Raw genomic sequence first — 9262 nt, 5'->3', positions numbered from 1 at the left:
TCTCTCTCTCTCTCTCTCTCTCTCTCTCTCTCTATCATCTGAACAAATATTTTCTTCAGCTTCCATGTTGTTCTCTCTCTCTCTCTCTCTCTCTCTCTCCATTTCTCTCCTGCTGACTTGCCAAATTGACATTTTGAATTAGTTTTGGGGAAATAGATTGTGTGTGTGTGTGTGTGAGAGAGAGAGAGAGAGAGAGAGAGAGATAAGAGAGAGACACACACTCACACAGCAAGTAATTAAATTCATGCCATGGTTTCATGTAGGGCAGGTATTGTACTGGTTACTAGTGACCCCCCAATGGGGCTGCAGTGCTGTTAGTTAGGGATGTTCTCTCTCACTCTCTCTGTACACATAATTGGTTACTTAGAAGTGGGGAGTCATTGGACCTATAGTCTATGGGGCCCCTTTGAGAATAATGGTGTGTTGGATGTGATTAATGTTCCTCTTGTCAAATTTGCATGATAGCAGTTGGGGGCGGGGGCAGAGTTGGGCAAAGCAAAAATAAAACAGTCAGGTAAGGAATTCAAGAGGGCTGACATTCTGGGGATTTGGGGTGGAACATATTGGTTAGATTGGAGTTGAGTCAGTGGGTTTAGTTGGATGTGAATGAATGCAATGTGATTTAGTAAAGAGTGTTTGAGTAGAGATAGCACGGGAGCCACTGTAGTTGCAGTAAGAAAGAGCAGAGAAGAGAAGGCAGCACATCTGCAGACCAGTGAGGTGTCAGTGAGTGACTTTTGGATGAAAGATGTTTGCACTGTGAATGATGACCCCTAACTGACTTCAGCATAAATTTATCTCGGACTACATTATCTAATACATCCTTCCAATTTTAAAGTGATAGAGTAAGAAAACAGGGAGATTTGGTTGCTATTTTCAGCATGTTTGTACTTTTAATGATGATCTTAAATCAGCCTCAGGCATGAATTTATCTCGGTCTACACTATCCAATGTATCCTTCCAATTTTAAAGTGATAGAGTAAGAAAACAGGGAGATTTGGTTGCTATTTTCAGCATGTTTGTACTTTTAATGATGATCCTAAATCATCCTCAGGCATGAATTTATCTCGGACTACACTATCCAATGTATCCTTCAAATTTTAAAATGATGCAGTAAGATAATGGGGAGATTTGGCTACAATTTTCAGCATGTTTACATTGTGAATGATAATCCTAACCTATCTTTAGGCATAACTTTATCTTCAACTGAGATAAGAGACAGATTTAGCTGTGGTTTTTAGTAGATGAAATGATATAGTGGCTCTTCTGTTGGCTTAATTTTGCGACGCTTGGTGTTGAATAAAACTAAAGGGGAAGACTACAGTATCCAGCTTCCCCAAGCTTGACAAAACACTCGGTGAAATTCTGATGTGGTAACCATTTTGGCTGCTAATCATCTAAGTTCTCTTATCATCTTGGAATAACTCCAAATTTTTCTCCACACACAGCAAGGCTAAATATGTTTTAAACATATTTAGAGTCTTGCTGTCGAGTTAAAAACATATAAAAATCTATTTTCATATTTAGAATTAATTAATTCCCATGCTGTATTCTCTAACATAATTAACATAATAAAAATAAAAACAGCAAACAGCTCCTCCACCTTATTTGTCTCCCTGTTGACAGCAATCACTGTGGCTACAAGTTCAGGGCACCATAAAAACAGCGAAAGCAATAATTATTGAATATGTTGATGACTGATAAAAGCTCTTGCACTTTGGTTATTTAGAAATAAGTTTCTTGTGTCTTTTTTTTCTCTGCTGTTCCAACATCGTATTGTTGTTTGAGTTTATTAGGTTGCTTGTTTCCCAGTAGTAATAATTATATACGCATACAGGTAAAAACTGTTTCATCTTGTAATCGGATGTACAAACATCTAGAAAACTGAATTCTTTTAGCTCTCTCTCTCTCTCTCTCTCTCTCTCTCTCTCCCTCTCGTGTGTAAACTTGAGTTTCACTTTACTTTTTAAAAATAATAATGAAAAAGAATTGCTATTTTAGACAAGATGAGTAAAAAATTTTTAAAAAATTAAAATTTTTAAATAACATAATACTGCAAGAAAGAAATCTAAAGATTATTGAAATTGATGATTTCTCTGTTGTTGTTGTTATTATTATCATTATCATTATTATTATCGTTATTATTATTATTATTATTATTATTATTATTATTATTATTATTATTATTATTATTATCATTATTATTTTGTCACTGAGAGTAAAGTAAAGAATAAATATTTGAAGTGAAAATTATGTTGTCAGAATGTAAATATTGACACACTGGGAGGAATGTCTTACTAACTAATGAAACTTGCTTTATATCAAACACTAAGTAAGCATCAAACCTGCTGAGTGATAAAAAACAAAACAAAAAACAATGAAATATAACCCACAAATAGATAAATAAAAATAGAAAAAAAAACCTACTTTTTTAATAAGTGTAAACAATTTTTTGAAGTTCATCATCATCATCATTATTATTATTATTATCATTATTATTATTATCATTATTATTATTATTATTATTATTATTATTATTATTATTATTATTATTATTTGTAAGCTTCAGAAATAAAGAGAAACAACAGTTATCTCAGTTGGATTATAGTCAGTATAACAAGCTAATGGATATTGAATAGTTGTTGGTGTGGGGTTATGGAGTGGAAGGTCTCCTAGAGCAGACATACCTATAGTATAGAGAGCTAACCGTGTAAACAGCATAATTTTACAGGCATTTCTAGGAATGGCAATCCAGACTGTATTATAGAGGATAGTATTGGGGCAGGGGAGGGGATTGTACAGTGAAATTGCAGTCGGAAGTGGAGTGTCTAATGTTTTGGATAAAGTCTTTGTTCAGGATTAAAATGACAGGAGAGGTGGGGCGGGAAGTGTGAAAGGAAAACAGTAGAGGTTTACACGTATGTTTGAGCAACTGGCTGCAACTGATGGGGAACACAAAAACAGCATGAGGTTGCATATGTTGACAGGAAGTAGTAAGAGAGAGAAACTAGGTGAGTGAGAAAGAAGGAAAGAGAACTGAAAATAGGGAGAGCAGTGCATTAGGGTGAAATGGAGGGAAAACCGGAGTCAAGAGAGAAACTGAAGGATAAGAATGAGATTACTGTACTAAGAAGGAATAAAAGGGATTACTATACTAAGAAGGAATAAAAGGGAAATCTAGACCCATCAGTGTGTTGGTTCGAAGTTTGAACATGAAGCACCGTTCTTTCTATTTCTCACAGTGTGTTGATCCTTGACATGTAGAAATACTGCACATTGATAAATGAGTAATGGAATAGCCCAATGCGTTGAAGAGGGTTGGTCAGGTATATGTGGTGGTGTGTTTTGAATGTGAAGGAGATGGCTTGTATCCTCAGTGTAATCTGCGCCGTGAAGTTTGCAGATAATGCAGTATATAAGATTAGAAAATGTGTACCAGAAGTTTTGGCTAATATGTTATTGTGACTTAGCCCTGGTAATGAATGTAATGCTTTCAATATAGGGTCAAATATTGCATCATTACAAGCACATTTGAACTGATCATATCCGGCCCAAATATTCTACTTGTTTTATGTTCAAACTGGCCATATTCAGCCTCTCACAGTTCCCTACTATGTCGTATTAAAAATAAACTAGCACATCATCAAAATCTCAATGCGGAAAGATAATGAGTAATTCAAAACAATGTGAACAAACAATGAACCTATAGACAGAACAGCCTGAATGATAAATAGTTAAAAGTGCCTTGTTGTCTGTGGCTCAGTGAAATGTGACAGAATCATTAGAGTGTCAGAAAAAATGCTTCGTGGCATCTTTACTTTCTGAGTTCAAATGCTGCCAAGGTCAACTTTGCTTTTCCCTCCTTCCAGGGTCAGTAAAATATTATGATTATTCTGGGCATCGGGAAAACCGATATTTCTCTGAAGTAAATAAAAACGTCTAAAATGAAATCAAGAGTATTGTGTGTTCAATTACAAAACACTCCTCAGGGTTAATTAACTTTGTATTTCAGCTTCTGCCGTTGATACATTAAGTTCTTTCAGTATGTTGTTGATATCATCGTCATTATTAATAAAGCAAAAACGATACGTGTGTACACACACATGCATGCACACACACACACACACACACACACACACACACACACACATGGTGTAAAAGAACTGGATAAGATTTTGTAAATAATGTTTCTTTTATTCACAGCTCTTGCAAACATGTTTACATAGATATACTTTGTGTGTATATACATGTGATTTATGAGTTGGTGTCAGTGGATTTTCAGACCGAGGTATTTCAATATCTGCCTGTATATTGTTCAGTTGCAGTCCAAATGTTTACCTTACATCCTCTCTTCAATAAAATAAAGTGCAAGTCAAGTAGTACTCTGTTCAAATTTATGTACTATTTAGACTTCTCTAAAAATTGTGGCCTTGTGTACTTGTTAGAAACCATAAAAGCACCAGTTGAGCACTGTAGTTGATGTTATTGACTTACCCCTCTCACTAAATTTGATAGCCTTGTGTCAAAATTTGAAATTATTAGGTGATGAGCGGGTATAATCATTACCAGGGAGTCAGAAACAATTAAGGGGTATCTGGAGTCATAGTCGGAGTCGGTAAAACTATACCAACTCCAACTCACATCTTTATTCTTTAATATAAACCAGTTATAACATATGGGCCCATTCAAAGTACAAGTGTATGCATATGCTTTATGAGATATATAGACCACAGTCACTTAATTACATAAAGAGGAGTTGGAGTCGGAGGTGCCAATCGTACAGGAATCAAAGTTTTTTTATTTCGACTCCACAACCCTGTTTCTTGTTTGTGAGAGCAGTCGAGTTTCTACCAAATATTCTCATTTTAAAAATCATCTCTGGCTAATCGTTGAGAGGACGTTGGTGTCACCTTGACGAAGGTTTGTGCTCTCTGAGTGCTCTTGTTATTATTATTATTATTATCAAGAAGGTGGCAAGCTGGTAGAATCACTAGCATGCTGGGCAAAATGCTTAGCTATATTTGATCTGTTTTTTTTTTTTGTTATGAGTTCAAATTCCACCGAGGTCAACTTTACACTTTACCTTTTGTCCTTTCAGGGTCGATGAAATAATTAACAGTGAAACACTGGGGTTGATGTAATTGACTAGTCCCCTCCCACACAATTTCAGGCCTTGCACCCATAGTAGAAAGGCTTGTTGTTATTATTATTATTATTATTATTATTATTATTTACAAACAAGAAATGGAAACAAAAACTTGGCTGGCTTTATGTGATTCTTAGTTGTATGTGAGATTATATTATTATTTCCAGAAAGAATGAAAAAAGATATATAAAATAAAAAAAGCAACAAGAATAATACAAAATGCAAGCGGAGAAGAAGAAATACAATAACAAAAAAAATTTAAATGGAGACCAACAACAACAACAACAACAACAGTAACAACCCCTCCCCTCAAAATTGTTGAGACATGTTAAATCAAGCTTACACTTATTACTTACTTGCTGCTCATGTTCTTTTCTGACATCACGTCCTCTGGGATATGCAGGCTTTTCGTTTTTAATCAGTAACAACTCATAAATTACATCATGTACATAACACAAAACATATCTTTTGCTAGAGCTGCAAATAAAGGAAACATTATTTTCAAAAAAATGGCTGCTGCTACTGTTGTTGTTGTTATTGTGGTGGTGGTGGTGGTGGTGGTATCATCATCATCATCATCATCATTATTTATTTATTTCTATTATTATTATTATTATTATTATTATTATTACTATTATTTTTTTTATTATTGTTATTTATCACTGTTATTACTATTACTATCATTATTATTATTATTTCTATTATTATTATTATTATTATTATTATTATTATTATTATTATTATTATTATTTCTATTATTATTACTACTACTATTATTTTTATTATTATTATTGTTATTTATTACTGTTATTACTATTACTATCATTATTATTATTATTTCTATTATTATGATGATTATTATTATTATTATTATTATTATTATTATTATTATTATTATTATTATTATTATTATTACCTACCTTCCTTGCTTTATTTATCTTTTCTTTTGCACACTTTTCCTTGTTAATAATAGCAAAAACAAAAGTGTTGTACCTAATGTACTTCACCCTATGGGCTGTTTGTTGTTGTATGTATATGTGTGTGTGTATGTGTATGTATATATATATACACACACACACACACACATGTGAAGGAATGGAATATGAAAATGAAATGTGAGCAAAAGAAGAGTTGTTAATATTGACTCCAAATGGATTCTTACACCCCGTGCAATATTAAAGGAGACGACATGGAAAAAAATAAGACAAAACAAAAAACCCCCCAAAAAATGAAACAAAATATAGCTGTAGAAGTGTGAATCAAATGACATAAATCAGTCAATGCAGGAACTGCGAGAAGTATCTTAATGTTGTTTGTTGTTTGTTTGCTTTTGTTTTTTTTGCGTTTTTTTAAGTTTTATATTTTCATTTTTTTTCTTCTTGTTTTTCCTTTTAAAAGATTTACTTGACGACATAATGGAAAAAAGTTTGAATTTTACAGTAAATAATAAGAGCGAATGAATATGTGTGTGTGAGTGTCTGTGTTTGTCTGCATGTGATGGAGGAAATAGTGTTTGAACGAAGTTAAGTGAGCTATCTAGTTTTTTTTTTTTTTAATAGCAGCACTCTGGTGTGTTTAATAACGATTTAAATCTGAGAAGATAGATATGAAAGTAGGAGGTAAGAAAATTGGATGGAGAACTCGCAGTCGGAAAATGATAAAAAAAAAATACTCAAAAAAAAAAAAAAGATTAGTGACAACTGTAGAAACGGTATTCAGTATTTGCAAACCTGTGGAAAAAATCTGTATCAGTGTAATACTTTCTACTATAGGCACAAGACCTGAAATTGTAGGGGTGGGGGGCTAGTCAATTACATAGATTCCAGTATGAAACTTGTACATATTTCATTAACCCCGAAAGGATGAAAGGCAAAGTTGACCTTGATGGAATTTGAACTCAGACCATAAGGATGGATGAAATACTGCTAAGCATTTCGCCCAACTTGCTAACGATTTTGCTACCTCACCATCATCATCGTTTAATGTCCACTTTCCATGCTAGCATGGGTTGGACGATTTGACTGAGGACTGGTGAACCAGATGGCTACACCAGGCTCCAATCTGATTTGGCAGAGTTTTTACAGCTGGATGCCCTTCCTAACGCCAACCACTCCGAGAGTGTAGTGGGTGCTTTTACGTGCCACTTGCACGAAGGCCAGTCAGGTGATCAATATAATGTTTGCATGTGTAAAGTGATGAATGAGATAGCATAATTAAAACATTTTGCAATGATATTCTGATAATGATTGCTGTGGCTTTGGCCATAGATACAGCTGTTTCGCTTCTTTGTTTAGAATTTCTAATAAGATGTTTCATCAGTTCCATGAAGATTAAAGATGGAAAGATATTATCCATGCAACTAGACCTATACAATGTGCATGAGTTTGCTTTCTTTGGAATCTTGTTGTGACAGGTTTGGTTCCAATATTTGGCACGTAAGCGTATCTTTTATCTTGTTTCAATCAATGGACCGTGCCCATGCTGGAGCACTGCCTTGAAGGATTTCAGTTGAACAAATCAACTTGAGCACTCAGTTGCCTGGTACTTATTCTATTGGTCTCTTGTGCCAAATTGCTGACTTACACAGATATAAACTAACCAACACTAGTTGTCAAGAGGTGATGGAGGATAAACATAATGACACACACATGCAGACACACACACACACACACACACACACACACACACAAACACAGATATATTACAGACTTCCACACAGTCTCCATGTACTATATTCACTCACAGAGCTATAACAGAAAGCACTTGCTCAAGGTACTGCACTGTGAGATTGAAACTGCAATCATGTGGCTGCAAAGTGAGCTTCTTAACCACACAGCCATGCCTGCACCTGGTGTTGAGCAAAAATATTGTCATGATGACAATGATGTTCTTTCTCCTCAACAAATACATTTCTTATTTTTTGATTAAAAGTTTGAACAAGCAAGAAATCTTGAAAGATGCTGGAAGCCAAACTATTTACTCAATCTCACATTGAATGTTGATGTTATTGTAGAAAATGTTTTACTAGCAACATCAAAAAACTGGAAGTCAACAGACTAATGATCTGTGTCTTCCATCTTTCATAATATACTAATATATCATTATTCATTGGACTCTGTTTCAGCACATCTTGTGATTTATCTAACCAGGTTTAACCCTTTAGCATTTAAACCACCCATATCTGGCCCAAATATTCTACCTGTTTTATGTTCAAACTGCCCTCATCTCTCCCCGCCCCCTATCTCTCTGCCTTTCTTTAATCTCACCATCAGAACATCACTTCTCTGCTAAAATTATATTCCTAACTCTCCACTATATCACTACCTTCAACTAACTTTTTTTTACCACAGAATAAATATTACGTTCCACCTACCACATGTCATGGATGCTTCTCTCTCTGTCTTTTCTCTCTCTCTTTTTCTTTCTCTTTCTGCCTCTTCACTGTATCCTCTTTTTCTCTCTCCTTTTTCTTTCTCTTGTTCTCTCTTTCCCTTCAACTAATCATGTGAAAGCATTACAATTATGTCCCCATTACCTTGTGTCATGGACGAGCAAATCAACCCTGGGACTTATTCTTTGTAAGCCTAGTACTTATTCTATCGGTCTCTTTTGCCGAACCGCTAGCTGACGGGGACATAAACACACCAACATCAGTTGTCAAGCAATGCTAGGGGTACAAACACAGACACACAAACACACACACATATATATATATATATAAATATATACAACGGGCTTCTTTCAGTTTCCGTTTACTAAATCCACTCACAAGGCTTTGGTCGGCCCGAGGCTATAGTAGAAGACACTTGCCCAAGGTGTCACACAGTGGGACTGAAGCCGGAAATATGTGGTTCGTAAGCAAGCTACTTACCACACAGCCACTCCTGCGCCTATATATGTCATTATATTTAATTTTTATCTTGGTTCATCTATCCTAGAACAGTCACGTACGTACCAGTGGTCAATGACACCTGTCTCTAGCAAAAATTATCCTTGAGATAATAATTATTCCAGACGATTAAGCGCCGTCTTTAGATAGAGATGAAACTTTTTATTTAGTGTTTTTATTAATATTTATGTCTACCACTACATTTCATTCCAGAGATCAAACCAATC

General features: G+C 34.7%; 1 protein-coding gene and 1 long non-coding RNA gene across 9 annotated transcripts in view; one reads left to right on the top strand and one right to left on the bottom strand.

Moving 5' to 3' along the window:
• LOC106875384 (uncharacterized) overlaps nucleotides 1-9262 on the top strand; it is a 427703-nt gene that overhangs the window by 202678 nt on the left and 215763 nt on the right. The window lies entirely within an intron of this gene.
• LOC128250230 (uncharacterized) overlaps nucleotides 1-9262 on the bottom strand; it is a 189860-nt gene that overhangs the window by 83711 nt on the left and 96887 nt on the right. The window lies entirely within an intron of this gene.

Source organism: Octopus bimaculoides, chromosome 20 (assembly GCF_001194135.2).
Source record: "Octopus bimaculoides isolate UCB-OBI-ISO-001 chromosome 20, ASM119413v2, whole genome shotgun sequence".
NCBI classification, from domain to species: Eukaryota; Metazoa; Mollusca; class Cephalopoda; order Octopoda; family Octopodidae; genus Octopus; species Octopus bimaculoides.
The sequence above is the reverse complement of the archived record's forward strand: the minus strand, read 5'-3'. Positions and strand labels throughout refer to the sequence as shown.